The sequence below is a fragment of the Manis javanica genome, chromosome 9 (assembly GCF_040802235.1).
Source record: "Manis javanica isolate MJ-LG chromosome 9, MJ_LKY, whole genome shotgun sequence".
NCBI lineage: Eukaryota > Metazoa > Chordata > Mammalia > Pholidota > Manidae > Manis > Manis javanica.
This window is the reverse complement of record NC_133164.1, coordinates 84,121,876-84,143,540: the sequence shown is the minus strand read 5'-3', so window position 1 is coordinate 84,143,540 and position 21,665 is coordinate 84,121,876. Positions and strand designations below refer to the sequence as shown.

Sequence of the window (21,665 nt, the reverse complement as noted above, 5' to 3'; positions counted from 1 at the left end):
GACTGGAAGCAGACCACAAGGAGACAAAGGGCATCCCTGATGATCCTTGGTGGTCTGCGGAAATTCGTATACGAGCCAGAATTTCTTAGGAAGGGTGGGTCGTCACCCAGACTTCCCTAAGAAGGCAGAGTGCCGGTGTCTTGAGGTACCTAGTGCTAGGCGTTTTCGGCGGACGGAGCAGAAGGAGGAGGGGGGGAAAAGGGAGCGTTCTCATCCACAAAGGAGTCACCTTGTTTATGGCTGTTGGAGGGGGGTGCCTGAGAGTCGGCCGCAGCTGTGAAGGCCTGAGGCGGGGATTTATGACTGTCGGAGGAGGGGCCTGAGCGTCCGCTGCGGCCGTGAAGGCCTGAGGCGGGGAGAGTTCCCTCCTCATTCCCGAGCGTCAGGGCCTTGCCGGACGATCACGGTCAATGGCACTGCGATAGCTCGGGGAAGAGTGGCCCACCCCGGGGAAATTTTGCTTAAAAACTTTCAGCACTGACGGAAGGGACGGTGAATGCGTTTATGACTGTCAGAGGTGGGGCCTGAGCGTCCGCCGCAGCCGTAAAGGCTTGAGGCGGGGATTTATGGCTGTTGGAGGGGGGGGGGCCTGAGGGTCTGCTGCAGCCGTGAAGGCCTGAGGCAGGGATTTATGGCTGTTGGAGGAGGGGCCTGAGGGTCCGCCGCAGCCATGAAGGCCTGAGGCAGGGAGAGTTCCCTCCTCGTCCCCGAGCATCAGGGCCTTGCCGGACGATCATGGTCAATGGCACTGCGATAGCTTGGGGAAGAGTGGCCCACTCCGGGGGGAAAACTTACCTAAAGGCCAGAGAGGAGTGGTGAGTGTGATGAGCCAGCGCCGGAAAAAGAGGACGAGGGCAAGCTGCTGCTGGTGTTGGGGGGAAGACGGGGCCCAGTTGGGGTGTCCCGTCTCCCGGGTTTCGGCACCAATGAAAGGAAAGGAGCGACACATAGCAGCAATTCACCAGAGAGTTCCGCTTTATTAGGGAAAGGTGCTGGGTTATATAGGAAGGGGCATGAATTGATTGAGGTGTCACTTCTACGGGGCTGGTGGCTGTTGGCTAGGTGCTGGGATTGGGAGGGGGGCGAGAGGTGATTGGGCTTCAGGTGGCGCCGGCGGGAACTGAGGACCCCGAAGAGAAGCCAGAAGTTTGCCGTCTTACTGGTGGGGACCCTTCAGATATAGCTTCTCTTACAATTGTAAGATTATTTTTTTTATAAAGGTGAAGTGGTGAGTTTTACTCATAGTAGTGTATCCTAAGAGCCAAAATAAATGTATAAATTATATTAGCCACCTAGCAATTTTTGTTTTGTATTAGAAGAGGAAATAGTAGCTAATCATTATTGAGTGCATGAAGGAATACACAAAGAGGTTTTTTTAAGAAATGAAATATAAACAAAACAAAAGCTAAATTCCAAATGAAATCCAAAAAGATTTTTCTAAGTTTCTGGTTTTGGTTAATGAATACAAGCCATGCATCAACAATTTAGAAAAAGAAAGAGCATTTACTGAAAACCTACTAATGTGTCAGGCACCTATAGTCCAGAGGTGGCTAACTCATGTTCTCAAAGTAGCCACTGTGTTGATCAGTAGACAAAGTCGGGCAATTACTTAAAAATAGCTATGGTACCAAGTGGTAGATGAAATGATGAAATAATGAATGCAGTACAAAAGAGCGATGTGATTGTTTTATCTGTACAAAGCAAAAGCAAAATCCCTTGCCTTTAAAAGATAGGAATTAGTTGGTGAAACCAAAGTAAGTCAAGGGAAAGGGTATATTGGGAGAAACCATTTTATTGTTCACATCTTGCGCAAATTCGTTCGTTAGCTAGGCCCAGCCCTGTGTCCTCCAGCCACTGCTCACACTCTGCCCTCACAACACCCTCTCTACTCCCTGCCTGCCCCTTCTGGGAGGAGCTCCATTGGTGGGTTCTTGATGACTGGCATATGCCAGACCAATTATGTACCAGGAACAGAGGGGAGGAGAGAAATGCCGTTTTCCTGTCCACATCTTGGCCTGGATAGAAGGGAGGCTGTGCAGTGGTAAACACCTATTGATATGTAACTGAACTAAGGCTCAACAGGAGATTCTGGAAATTCTGCAGTTTCCCTCACAAGCACCCCTGGGGGCAAAGAGAGTGGTTGAAAGGTAATTACATTACCCCAGGTTAGAAAAGTGTTGGGGTGGTGGTGAACCACTACAGCAGAGGCAGTAGGGATGAAGACAGGACACTCAGGAGTTAAATCCCCAGAAAGCACAATGTCTGTAATCATCTGAGCTCTGACTTACTGTTTTCCTTACAGCAGTGAGTGTAATTTTCTTTCTTTTGGATAAAGTTTTAAAAATTAAAAAAAAAAAAAGATAGGAGTTAGAGGAGCAAATCTAATAGATCCCTCATTGCCCACCTCTTTTGCAAAGCACTACGCTAGTTGCAAGGAAGCAAAGAGGACTGACACAGGTCCTGTGGTCAAGGATTTCCATAATCAAAGCAATATTTCTCCAATGCAGATGCTCTGGACAGAAATAAATGCTTATCTCCACTATTCAGTGAGCTCTTTAAAGTCACCAATTAGTTGTATCCTTCTGATCTCAGAATTGCCTAATTGGCAAAAAAAAAAAAAACCCCACAAAACTATATGTATCATTTGGCATCTATCTAGTCCTGTTGTTCAGAGTGGTTCTGACACCATCTCACCTCTCTGAAGCTCCATTTTCTCATCTATAAAATGAAGGATTTGAACCAAATGATTGCTAAGGTGCTTTCTAGCTCTAATAACCATGCCATCAAATGCAAAATAGTAGCTATTTTGTTCTTCCTTTGCTTATAAGCTTATTAACAACATCCTATGTGGATCAATTTGGGAGGAAATAAGATAAATCCTTGCTCCAAAGTTTTCTTCTGCCTGCTAGCTCATGTCTGAAATGCTCTCTCCTGAGAGTGTCATTTTATTATTTTAATCCTTATTATACTTGAAAATAATCCAGAAAGATGTTTCTGTATGTTATCAGTTAAGTCTTTGTTTGATGGGCCAGTCTCAGGATTGTTACGAGTAGATAAGGAGGAGGAAGGTGGAATAGTGGGGGTTGAACGGATTAAAGGACAGAGGTTTAGGACTCTTAGCAGCAGCCAAATTTCATCAGTTATTAAAAGAACTAGAACTAAACTAGATGAACTACATCCAGATCTTAAATTAGAGGTGGTTCTAATTTTGCCTGTATTTGGGTAATGCAAAATTAAGCCAATGCAGTTAATGCCTTGCATCAGAACCTATAGACTATGAGGGATCCATGTGCGCTCCTGCCCAGGATGGGGGTTGGGGAGAATTGCTGGGGACAACAGCCTGGTTCTGGGAAAGGACACCACTGCAAGGCGCACTGCTGGCAGAGAGCTGGTGGGATAAGGCCCCAACTGTACTTAGAGCTCCACCAACCTCCCTGTCCTCCAGACTAGACTCTAAGCTATATGGAAACACAAACATAAATCCACAGTGGCCTTGGTTTTCTGCAGAATCCTGAAGAGTGGAATTTCTATTCTTTACCAGTTGCCCAATCTCTTTCTCTCTTCTCCTCAATTCTCTCCCTCATCAGAAGAACCTTCACCTTGCTTATCTAAACCCTCTTCCTCTGCAGGAAAAGGGAGGGAAGGCCTTTAGTCATTAAGGTGTACCCAGCCCTATGACTATTGGGTAATTGGAAAAGACTGATAAAATGGCTCCCTGTAAATATTAGGAGAGGAGGATAGCAAGTGGCCCTTGTTGAAATGCCAATGCAGCAGTGGGAGAGTGATCTTGGCCTTGCCCAGAGCACGCAGAACAAAGGCTTGGCACCCCTTTTCCTAGATTGCCCCTTCTGGAGGTGAAGAAGGGCAGAACTCAGGATGAATGAGCAGCATCCTAAATGTCAGTTGTGTTCTAAGTCCCAGCTGAGCCTTAACCACCTTTAATATATCCCAGGATAATGGAAAATTGACTGTGACTATGGATTAACCCTAATCCATACCCTCCTCTCAGCATTCCTCCTCCTACCCATTACACATTAATGAAGTGTTGTCAGCATGTTACATCAAAGAACTGGTCAGGCAGCCAAGGCTGGTCAATTTTTTTTTTTTTTTGATTTTTTTTTTTTGAGAGGGCATCTCTCATATTTATTGATCAAATGGTTGTTAACAACAATAAAATTCTGTATAGGGGGGTCAATGCTCAATGTACAATCATTAATCCATCTCAAGCCTAATTCTTGTCAGTCTCCAATCTTCTGCATAACGAACAAGTTCTTACATGGTGAACAAATTCTTACATAGTGAATAAATTCTTACATGGTGAACAGTACAAGGGCATTCATCACAGAAACTTTCGGTTTTGATCACGCATTATGAACTATAAACAATCAGGTCAAATATGAATATTCATTTGATTTTTATACTTGATTTATATGTTGATCCCACATTTCTCCCTTTATTATTATTATTATTATTTTTAATAAAATGCTGAAGTAGTAGGTAGATGCAAGATAAAGGTAGAAAACATAGTTTAGTGCTGTAAGAGGGCAAATGTAGATGATCAGGTGTGTGCCTGTAGACTAAGTATTAATCCAAGCTAGACAAGGGCAGCAAAACATCCATGGATGCAGAAGATTTCTCTCAAAACAGGGGGGGTGAGGTTCTGAGCCACACCTCTGTTGATCCCCAATTTCTCACCTGATGGCCCCCCTGCGACTGTGCCTGTCTTAGGTTGTTCCTCCCTTGAGGAATCTTACCCGTCTCTGGCTAACCAGTCATCTTCTGGGGCCATACAGGGAAATGTAAAGTTGGTAAGTGAGAGAGAAGCCATATTGTTTGAAAAGGTTAGCTTTTTACTTCTTTGCAGATTTATGCCCTGTGGCTTCTATGCCCAGCACTTGTCTCGAGGTATCTTTACCACCTGGAGGAATTATGATACTCGGTAAATTCGATATGAGGCACGAATTCTATTTAAGGGTTGTAATTAGGAAGGAAGAAGGAAAGCTATAGAGGTAGCATATGGAAGAAAATATGGGAGGATTGATTATTTCTTTGACATATCTTCTTGTAGAGTACCTTAAGCATGTATAGTTTTTAAACTACCAACTAATTTGTGCTCACATATTAACATAATAGGAATACAGTGACATAAACAAAGCAAATCTATAATTACCATCCATCTCCAGTGGAGCCAAGAAAACCATTTAGGCACCCTAGGCATTTGTGAAAATTTGTCTATGATATGATGGATATTGTCCAACTGTACTTGAACAGTCTGAGAGAAATCAGACAAATTAAAGCAGCCCATTTCTGGGATCTATTCACATCCCATATGTTCTTTTAACCGTAGATAGTCTATAGTCATAAGATTTTGGAGTGCTACAACTTGCACCCCTCCCAACTCCTGGTTGAGTTCCAACAGTACAGATCTGGTTAAATTCGTTGTCTCACTGTATGCACATGCCAGCCTAGACATCTCCCTCCCCATTCCAATGGCAAGTCCAGGAAACGGTGGGGTGGATGCAGCCACAACCGCAGCATCGCCCAGATCCCTGTGGAGGCTTTTGGATGATCATCCCCCGGCACAAGTCCTCCAGAGAGTGCTGATGCCGGAAGCTCCTCCTCATATCGTATCTTAGTTCATTTTCTGGGTATCCAAGCTAGGCCTTGATCTTCTGCATAGAAACAAACAGACCCTTTGCCCACACTTTGACATGCCCTCTATACCACTGTTCAGAACTCATTGGAGGTCAAGGCTGGTCAATTTTTTTACCTTCCTATGATCTGCTAGGATCTTTGTGTGACCTGGACTAAAATATTGCCCTTTCATTATTCATTAATGCTTGTCAACTGATTTGAATTTCCAGAAATATGATAAAACTTAAAAATCTTGTATTTTGAGAAGAGAGATGGCCCAATCAGTATGTCAGACAATGGTATTAGCAACTAGAACCAGAACCAAAAACAATTCATGAAACTCTTCAATTCTAGCCCTAGTAGATACATTGTAGGGGATTTGCCAAAGATATATGGAAAGTTGTAGTTCATTCATTCATTAGCACTAAGGGTGCGTTGTCTGAGAAAGACTGGGTATAGACTAAGATGTGCTATAGCAACTGGGCACTAGAACTGAGTGCCAGAATTAGGGCTGCAGCTCTGGAATGAGTGAGAACATGTTCAAGCAAAGAGCATTGTTCTCTTCTACTTAAAACCTTCAGTGGCTCCTTATAGCCAGCTTGTTCCGAGTTTCCCTCCTTTACACAGCATAAAGGGATCTCTGCCACCTGAACCTGCATAATCCCATGACTCTTACTTTCCTTCTTGCCTCCTGAGTTCCAGCCACAGGAAATTGTATTTCCACAAACGCCAGGTATCTAATGCTTCACTCAGTTCCTTCACACCTGCTGCTCCTCTCTACTCTCCTCTCCCCTTATTTGTGCCCAGCACATGCACATTTCTTCATTTTCTTAACTTCCAGTCCTTTAAGTCCCCATGCCATCTCCTCCTGGAAGACTTCCCTAATCCTGTAGGATGACAAGTCCTTCATACTATATGTAAATTATATGTTCACTTTTCTGTCTACTTCTGTATTGTAAGTTACTTGATGGCAGGAAGGGAATCTTCTAAGTATTCCCAGTACCTAGCACAGCTCCTGACACATAATAGGCATTGAATAAATAATTGCTGAACAAAGAAAAGTGGAAAATACAGTGTACATAGACTCCTTAGACTTAAGGACTACTTAAAGATGGGAACAAACAAAGGCTATGAGTCAGTGTAGCCAACTATCAGCTGCTTAGCTGCTGTTGTTCGTCTTCCCTGGAGCAGGTCAGCTGATGGATGGATTCTTGGAGTAGCCAAGTCTCTATCTAAGCCCAGAAGTCTACCTGTGCTTATAGTCCTTGAGAGCTTTAGGTTAGTATTAGAAAGTAAGACCCACACACCATTTTCTAATGTTTTTTCTGTCTACCTACTTTTCTGTCTATTCTTAAATAGATGTGTAGAGTGATATTCATGCAATGTCAATAACTCCCAAATGGTGAGGTATTTTCTTTTCATTTTCCTTTTTTTTTCTTGTTCGTATTTTTTTCTGTTTTTTAAAATAGTGTTGAGAAAACTGTAAAGACATACAGTGGCATATTTTTCAGCCTTACAAAGGAATGAAATCCTGATACTTGCTACAGCATGGATGAACTATGAAGACAATATGCTAAGTGAAATAAGTCAGATGCCAAAGGACAGATATTGTATGAGGTACCTAAGGTAGTCAAATTTGTAGAGACAGAAAGTAGAATGGTGGTTACAGCGGCTGCAAGGAAAAGGAACACAGAGCCGGTGTTCAGTGGGTAGAGTTTCAATATGGGATAATGAAAAATTTCTAGAGGTGGGTGGTGGTGATGGATTCACAAGATGAACACATTTAATGACACTGAACTTTACACTTAAAGATGTTTAAAATGGCAGATTTTATGTTAAGTATATTTTACCACACACTCACAAAATAACTATGAAGGGTCAGAGATTTTACCCTGCCTGCAAGCTAACAAGGTAGGCTGCTACAGTTTCATGGATGGTGACAAGACATGACACTCCTGGGTCAGAATCAAAGAAGTTTATTACCCATAGCAATAGCAGAAGCCAGAGCATCAGCATATTCTTCACTGGGAGGCCAACCTGCAATTTCCATAGGGCAACATGAAGAGGACCAGGTGACCCCTGCACAAACATGGTTGCATTATAAAAAGGGACACTGAGCTCAGGGAACCTGAACATTTTATAATGAGCATTAAGCATACTTGCCCTTTGCTCCAGAGGCACACATTCTCTTTATTATGCTGGCAAGTATGTCTGCCTTTTGCCCTAGAGGGAGATGCTTTTTCTGTCTTCAAATACTGGTCACTACACAGACATCTCGGAAAAGAATCTGGAACAAAGGGAAGCCAGAACCTTGCTTATGAGACATGCAGACACTCGACAGACATATGGAGAAGTGTCTCCTGACAATCAACATGTTATTTTTATAAAACCAATAGTTTTTTTTTCTTTTTATAAAGTGAGAACCCAACTGAAGAACATATATGAATCTCTAGTTTAAATTTATTTTTCATCTCTTTTTATAGTTTATAGAAATATACTATACATACCACCAATTCATCTATTTTAAGTGAAATTCAATGAGTTTTAGTAATTGTATACAGTTGGGTAACCATCACAAAAATCCAGTTTTAAAATATTTCCATCATGAGACATTCCCTTATGCCAGTTTGCAGTGAATTGTTGGTCCCATACACAGCCTAGACAACCACTGACCTGTTTTTCTCTCTATAGCTTAGTTTTTTCTAGAATTTTCATACGAATGGAATCATATGCTATGTAGTTTTCTGTGCCTAGGGTTTTTCACTCAGCAAGATGTTTCTGAGGTAGGTCAGTGTTGATGCATGATTCCGCAGCTTGTTTCTGTTTATTGCTGAGAAGTATTTGACTGAAAGACACACCATGTCAACTAATGGACTTTGCATTGTGTCTAATTTGGGGTTATTATGATAATGCTATCTTGAATTTTTAAAACTATTTTTTCTTATATGGTTAACCAAATTTGGGGTGACAGATAACACTGACCAAAAAGTATTGATATCTAACACTCACACAGTACTTGCTTTTTGCCAGGTGGTATTGTAAATACTTTATATGTATAAAATACTTTTATTTTTATAAATAAAAATATTCTGAGTTTTTTGTTTATTTCATTGCTCATTGTTTCCTCACAATGATCTATAAGATAGGTACTGTTATTATTATTATACCCTTTCCACTGAGGAGAAAACTGAGGCACAGAGAAGCTCGGTAACTTACTCCAGGAGATACCACTAAAAGGTGTTAGATATTGTGGTAATCATTACACAGTATATGTAATTCAAGTCATTATGTTGTGCACTTTAAACTTACACAGGTCTGTATGTCAATTACATCTCAATAAAACTGTGAGGGGGGTGTTGAGGTGGAGTATTAGTGGGAGAATTCAAGTTCAGATAACCTGGATCCAGAGTTCATAAACTTCACCAGTACACAATACTCCCTTATAATTAAAACATACCACTTGTGATAAAATTCTGTAACTTCCTCAATTCTTCTAATAAGGGTATCTACCAGTTTTGTACTTGAGGCAGGTATATGTGTCCACATATCAATTTGATTATGTACTTTATTTCCCTAAGAGTTCCCTTTCCTCCCCAAGTCCACACTAAAGCAGAAACAAAGATGCAAAAACAAAACAAAACTCCAGACTAACAAGTTTCAGACACAAGTTTACAGAACTGGCTTTTCCTTTCCTGCTCACTAGATAAGCCTGAACCTAGACAGGAAGCAGCAAAACACAGGGCCGCTGCTAGAATAGAAAAGCAAGGACCAGTAGGAGGGTGGGCTGATCCTCCACCTGGAAGGAAAAGGAACTTTGGTGGAAAGAACAAAGGACTAGAAGAGAGACAAGAAATAATTTATTCTCAAAAATGAACTGTTAAGTTTGAAGACATTAAACTAAGTGAAATAAACCAGCCACAAAGGACACATGTTATATGATTCCATCTATATGAGGCACCTGGGTCAAATTCACAAAGACAGAGGGTAGAACGGTACTTGCCAGAGGCTGGGGCCTGGGGTGAGGGAAATGGGGATTTATTATTTAATGGGTGGAAAGTTTCAGTTGAGAAAGATAAAAAAGGTCTAGAGATGGATGGTGGTGATGGCTGTGCAGCAATGTGAATATACTTAATGTCACTGAACTGTGCATTTAAAAATGGTTAAGATGGTAAGTTTTATACTGTATATATTTTACAATTTTTTAAAACATAGACTCTTCTGATTCATCACTGTTGGGCATGGGCAGCCCGTGGTTCAGCAGTCCTGGGCATTGATAACCTCACCCCCACAATAGAGATGGGAGGCATGGCCACTGTAGGGAGTGGGGCAGAGCACAAGGGGAGAACCATGCCCCTCTCAGGGGCAAACCCAACAGTCTCAGTTGGGACTCTCTCAATAAGGGCAGCAAGGGACACACCACTGTCGCACTTGTCCTCATTAATGTGTACACACTACGTCCTACCTTGTCCACAGATATCCTTTCAATATCAATTATTGGATGCACTTGTACTATTCCACCATCATCTGCTACCTAGTCTCTAAATGTTGAGCACAAGGATATTTCCAATTATTCACCAAGGCTGGAAGTTAAAACCAGGAATTAGAAGCATCTTCATTTTCAGCCCAGCTCTTTTATTACATCTATGTGCGCTGTTCCCCTCACAGGCCTTTTACCTCTGTTTTTTCATAGTTACCTAATGGAGTGGAACTGGGAAAGTGGTTCTCCTCCCTCCTAGAATCACCTGAGGAACTTCTAAACTATTCAGGCTCAGGTAATATTTCAGGAAAATTAACTCAGAATCTCTCGGCATGGCACATGAGTCTTTTTTTTCTTTTTCTTTTGGTATTATTAATGTACAATTACATGAGCAACATTACGGTTATGAGACTCCCCCTATTATGAAGTCCCCACCACATACCCCATTACAGTCACTATCCATCAGCATACTAAGATGCTATAGCATCATTACTTGTCTTCTCTGTGTTATACTGCCTTACCCGTATCCCCCCGCCCTGCTACATTATGTGTGCTAATCAAAATCTCCCTTTTTCCCCCTTATCCCTCCCTACCCACCCATCATCCCCAGTGCCTTTCCCTTTGGTAACTGTTAGTCCATTCTTGGGTACTGTGAGTCTGTTGCTGTTTTGTTCCTTCAGTTTTTTCTTTGTTCTTATACTCCATAGATGAGTGAAATCATTTTATACTTGTCTTTCTCCACCTGGCTTATTTCACTGAGCATAATACCCTCTAGCTCCATCCATGTTGTTGAAATGGTAGGATTTGTATTCTTCTTATGGCTGAATAGTATTCCATTGTGTATATGTACCACATCTTCTTTATCCATTCATCTAATGATGGACACTTAGGGTACTTCCATTTCTTGCCTATTGTAAATAGAGCTGCGATAAACATAGGAGTGCATATGTCTTTTTCAAACTGGGCTGCTGCATTCTTAGGGTAAACTCCTAAGACTGGAATTCCTGGGTCAAATGGTATTTCAATTTTGAGTTTTTTGAGGAACCTCCATACTGCTTTCCACAATGGCTGAACTAATTTACATTCCCACCAGCAGTGTAGTAGGGTTCCTCTTTCTCCACATCCTCGCCAACATTTGCTCTTGTTTGTCTTTTGGATGGAGGCCATCCTTACTGGTGTGAGGTGATATCTCATTGTGGTTTTAATTTGCACTTCTCTGATGATTAGCGATATGGAGCATCTTTTCATGTGCCTGCTGGCCATCTGAATTTCCTCTTTGAAGAAGTGTCTGTTCAGCAACTCTGCTCATTTTTTAATTGGCTTATTTGCTTTTTGTTTGTTGAGGTGCGTGAGCTCTTTATATAGTTTGGATGTCAACCCCTTATTGGATATGTCATTTATGAATATATTCTCCCATACTGTAGGATGTCTTTTTGTTCTGATGGTGTACTTTGCTGTACAGAAACTTTTTAGTTTGATATAGTCCCACTTGTTCATTTTTGCTTTTGTTTCCCTTGCCCGGGGAGATATGTTCATGAAGAAGTTGCTCATGCTTATATTCAGGAGATTTTTGCCTATGTTTTTTTCTAATAGTTTTATGGTTTCATGACTTATATTCAGATCTTTCATCCATTTTGAGTTTACTTTTGTGTATGCATTTAAACAAAAATCCAGTTTCATTCTCTTGCATGTAGCTGTCCAGTTTTGCTAACACCAGCTGTTGAAGAGGTTATCATTTCCCCATTGTATGTCCATGGTTCCTTTATCGTATATTAATTGACCATATATGGTTGGGTTTATATCAGGGCTCTCAAGTCTGTTCCACTGGTCTGTGGGTCTGTTCTTGTGCCAGTACCAAATTGTCTCGATTACTTTGGATTTGTAGTAGAGCTTGAAGTCAGGGAGCATAATCCCCCCAGCTTCATTCTTCCTTCTCAGGATTGCTTTGGCTATTCAGGGTCTTTTGTGGTTCCACATGAATTTTAGAACGATTTTCTCTAGTTCATTGAAGAATGCTGTTGGTATTTTGATAGGGATTGCATTGAATCTGTAGATTGCTTTAGGCAGGATGGCCATTTTGACAATATTAATTCTTCCTATCCATGAGCATGGGATGTGTTTCCATTTATTGGTTTCTTCTTTAATTTCTCTCATGAGTGTCTTGTAGTTTTCAGGGTATAAGTCTTTCACTTCCTTTGTTAGGTTTACTCCTCGGTATTTTATTCTTTTTTGATGCAATTGTGAATGGAATTGTTTTCCTGATTCCTCTTTCTGCTAGTTCATCATTAGTGTATAGGAAAGCAACAGATTTCTGTGTATTAATTTTGTATTCCACAACTTTACTGAATTCTAATATTAGATCTAGTAGTTTTGGAGTGGATTCTTCAGGTTTTTTTATGTACAATATTATCTGCAAACAGGGACAGTTTGACTCCTTCCTTACCTATCTGGACACCTTTTATTTCTTTGTGTTGTCTGATTGCCATGGCCAGGACCTCCAGTACTATGTTGAATAAAAGTGGGGAGAGTGGGCATCCTTGTCTTGTACCCTATTTTAAAGGAAAAGCTTTCAGCTTCTCACTGTTAAGTATAATGTTGGCTGTGGGTTTATCATATACAGCCTTTATTATATTGAGGTAATTACCCTCTATAACCATTTTGTGAGAGTTTTTATCATGAATGGATGTTGAATTTTGTCAAATGCTATTTCAGCATCTATAGAGATGATCATGTGGCTTATGTCCTTTTTGTTGATGTGGTGGATGATGTTGATGGATTTTCAAATGTTGTACCATCCTTGCATCCCTGGGAGGAATCCCACTTGATCATGATGAATGATCTTTTTGATGTATTTTTGAATTGGTTTGCTAATATTTTGTTGAGTATTTTTGCATCTACGTTCATCAGAGATATTGGTCTGAAATTTTCTTTTTTGTGTGTTGTTTTTGCCTGGTTTTGTATTAGAGTGATGTTGGCCTCGTAGAATGAGTTTGGGAGTATTCCCTCCTCTTCTACTTTTTGAAAAACTTTAAGGAGAATGGGTATTAGGCCTTCACTAAATGTTTGATAAAATTCAGCGGTGAAGCCATCTGGTTCAGTGGTTTTGTTCTTAGGTATTTTTTTGATTACCAGTTCAATTTCTTTGCTGGTAATTGGTCTATTCAGATTTTCTGTTTCCTCCTGGGTCAACCTTGGAAGGTAATATTTTTCTAGAAAGTTGTCCATTTCTTCTAGGTTATCCAGTTTGTTAGCATATAATTTTTCATAGTATTCTCTCATAATTCTTTGTATTTCTGCAGTTTCTGTGGTGATTTTTCCTTTCTCATTTCTGATTCTGTTTATGTGTGTGGACTCTTTTATTTCTTGATAAGTCAGGCTAGGAGTTTATCTATTTTGTTTATTTTCTCAAAGAACCAGCTCCTACTTTCATTGATTCATTCTATTGTTTTATTCTTCTCAATTTTATTTATTTCTGCTCTAACCTTTATTATGTCCCTCCTTCTATGGACTTTGGGCCTCATTTGTTCTTCCTTTTCTAGTTTCATTAAGTGTGAGTTTAGACTGTTCATTTGAAATTGCTCTTATTTCCTGAGGTAAGCCTGTATTGCAATATTATTTCCCTCTTAGCACGGCCTTTGCTGCGTCCCACAGATTTTGCAGTGTTGAATTATTGTTGTCATTTGTCTCCATATATTGCTTGATCTGTTTTTATTTGGTCATTGATCCACTGATTATTTAGGAGCATGTTATTAAGCTTCCATGTGCTTGTAGGCTTTTTCATTTTCTGTGTGTAATTTATTTCTAGCTTCATACCTTTGTGATCTGAGAAACTGGTTGGTACAATTTCAATCTATTTGAATTTACTGAGGTTCTTTTTGTGGCCTAGTATATGATCTGTTCTTGAAAATGTTCCATGTGCATTTGAGAAGAATGTGTATCCTGTTGCTTTTGGATGGAGTGTTCTGTAGCTATCCATTAGGTCCATCTGTTCTAACACGTTGTTCAGCGCCTCTGTCTCTTATTTTCTGTCTGGTTGATCTGTCCTTTGGAGTGAGTGGTGTGTTGAAGTCTCCTAAAATGAATGCATTGCATTCTATTTCCCCCTTTAATTCTGTTAGTATTTGTTTCACATATGTAGGTGAACCTGTGTTGGGTGCATAGATATTTATAATAGTTATATCCTCTTGCTGGACTGACCTCTTTATCATTATGTAATGTCCTTCTTTGTGTCTTGTGACTTTGTTTTGCAGTCTCTTTTGTTTGATACAAGTACTGTAACTCCTGATTTTTTCTCCCTATTAGTTGCATGAAATATCTTTTTCCATTCCTTTACTTTCAGTCTGTGTATGTCTTTGGGTTTGAAGTGAGTCTCTTGTAGGCAGCATATAGATGGGTCTTGTTTTTTTATGCATTCAGTGACTCTACATGCTTTGGTGCATTCATACCATTTACATTAAGGGTGATTCTTGATAGGTATGTACTTATTGCCATTGCAGGCTTTAGATTCATGGTTACCAAAGGTTCAAGGGTAATTAATTCCCTTACTATCCAACAGTCTACTTTAACTCACTTCATATGCTATACAAACACAACCTAAATATTTTTTTTCTTTCTTTTTCTTCCTCCTCCATTCTTCGTATGTTATGAGTCATATTGTGTACTCTTTGTCTATCCCTTGGGTGACATCTATTTAGCCTTAGGAATACTTCCATCTATAGGAGTCCCTCCAAAATGCACTGTAGAGGTGGTGTGTGGGAGGTAAATCCTCTCAGCTTTTGCGTATCTGAAAATTGTTCAATCCCTCTTTCAAATTTAAATAACAACCTTGCCGAGTAGAGTATTCTTGGTTCAAGGCCCTTCTGCTTTATTGAATTAAATATATCATGCCACTGTCTCTGGCCTGTAAGGTTTCTGTTGAGAAATCTGATGACAGCCTGATGGATTTTCCTTTGTATGTGATATTTTTTCTCTCTCTAGCTGCTTTTAAAAGTCTGTCTGTATCCTTGATTTTTGCCATTTTAATTATTATATGTCTTGATGTCTTTCTTGGGTTCCTTGTGTTGGGAGATCTGTGCACCTCCATGGTCTGTGCAACTATCTCCTTCCCCAGATTGGGGAAGTTTTCAGCAATTACCTTCTCAATTATACTTTCTATCCCTTTTTATCTCTCTTCTTCTAGTAACCCTATAATGTGAATATTGTTCTGTTTGGACAGTTTTTTCAATATTCTTTAATTCTTAGAGATTGTTTTTTCTCTCTGTGCCTCAGCTTCTTTGTATTCCTCTTCTCTAATTTCTATTGCATTTACTGTCTCCTCTACTACATCTAATCTGCTTTTAAATCCCTCCATTATATGTTTCATTTCAGATATGGAATTTCTTAATGATTGAATCTCCATGTTAAATTCGTTCCTGAGTTCTTGAATATTTTTCTGTACCTCCATAATCATGTTTATGATTTTTATTTTGAACTCTCTTTCGGGAAGATTGGTGAGTTCAGTTTCATTGGCCCTTTCTCTCAGGTTTGTGAGAATTTGTTCTGAACCATGCTCGTTTGACATTTCATATTTCTGTGTGGTACCCTGTAGTGCCCAGAAGCTCCAGTGTTTGGAGCTATTCAGTCACTAGAGTGAGGCTTGGGGTCATACGGGAGCAGAGCTGGTGCCTGGGGTGAGGAAAGATCTATTTCCTGATTCCCGTCTGCAAACCCTGTCTCCAGTATCAGAGCCAGTGGGCTGGACACACAGGTGTAAGGCTCTGTGCTTCGCGTCTCTAGCTGTTGTAGGCAGGGCCTTCCTCTGGCTGGCCTCACGGCAGTGCAGTGACCACCCGTTTGCGAGCTGGTGCCATCAGACTAGGAAGAAGGCTCGGTAAGCTGCGAGTCACAGTGGGAGGCCTCTGAGCTGAGTAGCCAGCCAGAGTGATGGAGTGCCTGAAGCTCCTCAAAGTTCCCAATCTGCTGGGCAGAGTGTGTCCAGACAACCTTGTCCGCCTATCCATTCTCCCCTGCAGCAAGCTCCGTGCAAACCCCACCCCTTCAGCAGCCCTCTCACTGCTAGGAAGCCTCTCAGACCGCCTGCCTTTCCCTTGTCCCAGAGCAGCCAGGTGTGAATCCCGTTCTCCACAAATGGCCAGAATCTGTCTCTCAAGCACTCCTCCTGTCCCAGCTCCCCATCCTCCAGAGCACCACACAATGTAGGTTTCTGCTTGCAAAGAGATCTCCAGGGCTAGGTGCTCAGCAGTCCCAGGCTTCCACCCCCTCCCTGCTCCATTTCTCTTCCTCCCACCAGGGAGCTGGGGTGGGGGAAGGGCTTGGGTCCTGCCAGTCAAGGCTTTGGTACGTTACCCTGTTTCGTGAGGTCTGCTCTGTTTGTAAGGTCTGTATGTAGTCTGGTTCAGCCTTCTTTCCTGTTGCACTTTTAGGGTTAGTTGTATTAATTATATTTTCACACTATCTGTGGTTTTGGGAGGAGTTCTCTGTCTCACCTCTCACACAGCCATCTTGAATCTTGGGGCATGAGTGTTTTTAAAGGCTCCTAAGTGATCCTAACATGTAGCCCAGGAGAAAAAACAGTCTCTTTTTTTAGGTCTCTTTCAGTTCTAAACTGATGAAAGCCTCTGAATTAATAAGAGAGCTGTAAATATTTTGTACAAATACAAGTTTTTTTTCCTTTTCAATTACCAACTTGGGAAATATTTCCCCAGAGATGGACTATGAATTAAAGGGTATGTTTTATGAGGTTGCTATTTGGATTAATTAGGCTAATCTACAATGCCATCTATCAAATATGAATGTACTCTTTCTTCACTGCCACATTAACACTGGAATGTATAATTTTAATGTATTTTAGCAGGCTTAACAGATGATATATATATCTCATAGCTATCTTAAAATGCATTTTAAATTCTCTGTGAGGCTATATATTTCCTTCAGTGTCAGCTAACTATTTGGTTTTCCTCTTGTGTGAGCTGCCTCTTAACCTTTGCCATGGAGACTGATTATTTTTCTTGACATCATTATTAATCTGTTAATATAATAAAAATTAAATAGCTACCATCAATTAAGACCTACTGGGTACTAGATACTATACCATGCTTTACATATATTGTTTATTTTTTACAAAACCCTGTAAGGCAGTTATTATTTCCAAGTTATAAATGAGAAAACCAAGGTTCAGACAGATTAGGCAAGTGACCAGTGTCACATAGCTAGCAAATAGTACATCTGGGATTTGAACCTGGCTCCATGTGGTTCTAAAAGTCCATTCTCTTTATTGGACACGTAAACATTCAATGCCTGCTCTGCTCACAGCACCTGCTGATGTTTTGTACTATGGGATTCCTGCTCTCTGACCACAGGTGATGGGCCATTTCAGACCCAAAAGAAACTTATGTACATACTGGCCATCAACCTACAGTGTACAGCCTGGGCCAAAAAGTTGAGCGAAGCCAATCACATTCCTCTCCTGAGCATCTGAATTTGAAAATATTCAGTGTTGAAACACTTAAAAGAAGGAGCAAAAGTCAAAAAGGCTGAACCAAGAGATGTCAGGATATATTTGGAGTCACAGAAGCCATGAGAAGCTGAAATTATGAGGGACCAGAAACTAGGGTTAGTAGAGAAAGATGGGTGAAGACATAGCAGATGTGCTGAAGGAAGCACAAGTCCCAGCAGAGAATAACCGTTTGGCCTATGACAGAAAAACCAAAGAGTTAACCCCTTAAGCTACCTTCTTCAGCAACTCTCCAGTTCAGATCCAGTTCATGTATATCCCTTAAAAGGTATCCTTTTTCTTGGGCTAGCTGAACTATGTCTCTGTTCCTTGCTATCAGACAAGCCAAAATAAAACTCTTTTTATTAAACATGATTCTGGATTGTTAAGCTTTTATCTGCCACATTTATTACAGAATGTTTCCATTTCAATTCTTTTCTTGCTTTTTTAAATTTCACTTTGACTTTTATAAAAATGGAACCATAAATCTTATAATCAGTAACACTTTCATGAGTCAAAAACCTATATTTGTGCAAACTATAGTGACAGAAAGCAGATTAGCAGTTGCCAAGGGGTGATGGGGCAGGGGAGCTGGGAGGGATGGATTGCAAGTGTGTGTGAGGAAACCTTGGGGGTGAAGGATATGTTCAATATCTTGATTGTGGTAATGATTTCACAAGTGTACACATGTCAAAAATTATGACAGTGAACATTTTAAATATGTGGTTTACTGTATGCCAACGATACCGTAGTCAACACCATTTTAAAGTTATTCTTCTCCCCAACTAAAATATTCACACAATTCTATTTCACTCAAATTACTGTGCTTTATACTTATTAAGAACTCACCTACAATTTATCATGTTATATGCTAGGAGAGCTTAATCTAAGTTTATTGTTCTCACTTTTCATATTCTATTTTCAACTACATTTCATACACAATTATTTCTTCCTCTGTTGTTTATTATGCTTGGGAAGTCATGTGTTGAGCCCTATAGTTTTGAATCTATTTCTACTAATATTTGAATTCCTTGGCCAACTTTCCTGTTTTTAAATTGAATAATAAGTAGTTTGGAGGTTTGAATTTTATTCCTTTATAATATTTGTAATGTTTTAAAGCCATGTAAAGGACTTTACATTAGATAAGGATGCTGTTAGTTTACACACACACACACACACACATACACACACACTGTTTTTGCTATACAGTATAAATTTCATGTCATTATTATATTATTTTAATTAAATTCTAAGACATCTTATATGAAAAGAGTTTAAATAGAATTAATATACCAATATAAAAGATTTTCTTCATTGTTCTCCCCTGTCTTGGACAATAATGTTTATTGGGCCTGTATATCCAAACAAGATCTAACATGTCCCTGGTTAATCTGGCGCCTACAACTATCTATGCACCCAGGTAATTTTCATTCTGGACCTAGTAGGGTTCTGCAAAAGTTTGAGAACATCCATCTGGTTGCATTTCAACAAAGAAACTCCTTTTCTCACTCTTTTTATCACTTAACCACTTCCTAAACCTCCCGTACTTTATTCTGCTATCTTTGCCCCAAAGTTCTTGAATAAGGTTTACAGTTTTAACTTAGGTTTTATTGAGCACCCACCATATGCCGAACACTGTGCAAGGTACTGGGAATACAGACATTTTTACCAAGTATGTTCACCTTCATACCATGGCTCTTCTTCCTGAAGCAATTAATACTTTGTGTGTAGAACGCAGTAAGACACTGAATAACACTGACCTAGGTAAGGCCCCTTCCAACTTCATCTCGGGTTCTTTGGCCTTTCAGGGATCACCGGAGAGCGCTACCAGCACACTGCTTTAATGCCTTACTGAGTTGGCACTCCATGGGATAATGCAAAAGGAGTGTTCTGTGTTAAATGTTGACAAGATACATGAAACCGAAACTGCCCTTAGAAATTACTTTCATTTACTATTATTTCTCCAAAGGAAAAAAGAACTCATAATCAAAAGCTGTAATACACTTACAGGTGGCTAGCAAAGCAGGTATTTTCTCCAAGGCACTGCTTTCAGTGGAATTAAGCCTTGCTGGAAAGTGTGTCAGAAACAGAGTTTCTTTTCCTATGAAGAACAAAGAAATAAGTCAACATTTGGGGTAAATATTCCCACTCCAAATTATTAACACTCTTATCAATAATTAGCATGCTCATCAGTCAACATAGCATAGAGGCCTCTGTGATTCCTGCCTCTTCTCTACCCCACAATATAACCTTGGGCAGGTTACTAACCTCTCTAAGCTTCAGGTTCTTCATCTGTAAAATGGAGGTGATAGTAACCACTTATGACTGAGAGATAATGTTAATAAAACACTTAGCAGAATGCCTAGCTTAATAATGATGATTTTATTTTATTATTATTAAAAGTATACATTGAAAAACTTCTCCTTAGCTCATGTAAAATACAGGATATGGGTTGGTTTTCTTTCTGAAGGGGAGGACAGTATGGAAGACTCGAGCACTCTGTGGTGGCAGGCTACCACTCTGTGGAAGTACATGTGCACTGCAGTATGCTTGCTCTACCGCCCCAGCCAAACTCCAAGAACAGGTTGGAGTACCCCACCACTCAACCACCAGGAGTTTCCGCTGTCACTTCCTAACACAGGCCCTAAGCTGTCTTGCTCTGTGACCCCACCTTTTGTGATGAGCCACTTAGGACCCGTTAAATCAATGGCTTCCCAGAACCTGCACTAGAAGATTCTGATTCAGTGGGCTGGAGACAGGGCATCCAATCATTTGTATTTTTAAATAGTACTCCCCGTGGTTCTTACTGTCAAGGGAATTTAGGAAGCTAATCATCTTTGTTTCAGTCATGCTACAGAATTAAGGCAGGTATTTTTTCAGTGACTTTACTGTACTTTGGAACATGGTTAATAGATGAAATGCTCCTGAGGTCCTCAAAGGTACAGCTTATTTATACTTAAGAGTATATTATTCTGCAGCTTTTACCTTCCTTCTCAGCAGGGTTATACAAGCAAGAGCAGCTTTTACAGCAAGGACCACAGGCAACCCCAAACTTCACAACTGCTCTGGCCACATGAGCCAAAGTAGGCACTGAACCTTAACGCCAGGATGCCGATGGTCTGACTATTATCGGATCCAAGTCACTCCTGTCACAGACTAGATCAGACAGCTGAGGTGACCAGTACCTTAGTCCTCCTCACCAGATTTTGGGCAGAAATAGAATCAGGGAAGGCTTTCCTTTAACAAGATGCATTGTTAGAAGCTATCCTAAGCAAGGAGAGCTGTGAAAAAAATAGACCCCACTTTTTACTCCTTTTCTCACTAAGCCACAAGTCTGCACTACCACAGAGGCAGGAGGTTCACTAAAATTTCGTAAGCTCTTGTGGCTGGTCGTCTTTCTTCCAAGTCAGATCCAGTCAGGCTCTCCTTGATAAGCAGGGCCAGAGGGGCTCAGGTGGAAAAAACAAGAGCAAACTTTTTTGAAAAGCTGTTCTTTCAGCTCCTCACGACCTTATGAAATCCGTCAGGGCCAATGAGCTATCTCTTGGGACTTCACAGTGGTAGCCTCTGGGCGAAAGGAGTGGGACGCTGCAAAACAACCAGGCGCAGGTTTCCACTCGCTTTTCCAAAGGCCCCCTCAAGCGTAGGCGTGCACCCTGGGAGCCCCGAGGCGGAGCCGCCGGGCGTGCTGGGAGCCTCCCGCGCAGGCGCACGACGGCCCGGCTGCCAGGGCCCTGCGCTCCGAAGCCGGGCTGGGCCAGTCACGTGGGCCGTGCAGCCCGCTCCGCGATTTCCCTACAAGGACTTGGGCTTAACGAGCCCCGCCCCTGGTCTTGCCTTGGAATGTGCGGAGAGGAAATCCGCAGGACAGACTCACCCATTTGCCAATAGGAAGGGGGGAAGAGAAACTTACACTGCGAGAGAAGACATAGAAAAGATGGAAACTTAGTCATCGGACCCAACAAACTGTCACACATTCTTCTATGTTCTGAGTGTTCCACTTTTTACTTCCTTTTTGTGCGCTCGGTCAAAGTCGAGTCCTTTGAGCACACTGGCCAGTAC

At 40.9% G+C, this 21,665-nt stretch overlaps 1 long non-coding RNA gene across 1 annotated transcript; it reads right to left on the bottom strand.

Moving 5' to 3' along the window:
- Positions 1-4,051: 4,051 nt before the first annotated feature.
- LOC118972387 (uncharacterized) lies at positions 4,052-21,650 on the bottom strand. The gene is made up of 3 exons (XR_012121165.1): positions 21,517-21,650; positions 19,612-19,704; positions 4,052-7,921 (listed from the first exon to the last, which is right to left on the bottom strand). It is a non-coding gene; the product is annotated as an uncharacterized lncRNA (long non-coding RNA).
- Between the last annotated feature and the right edge of the window lie 15 nt (positions 21,651-21,665).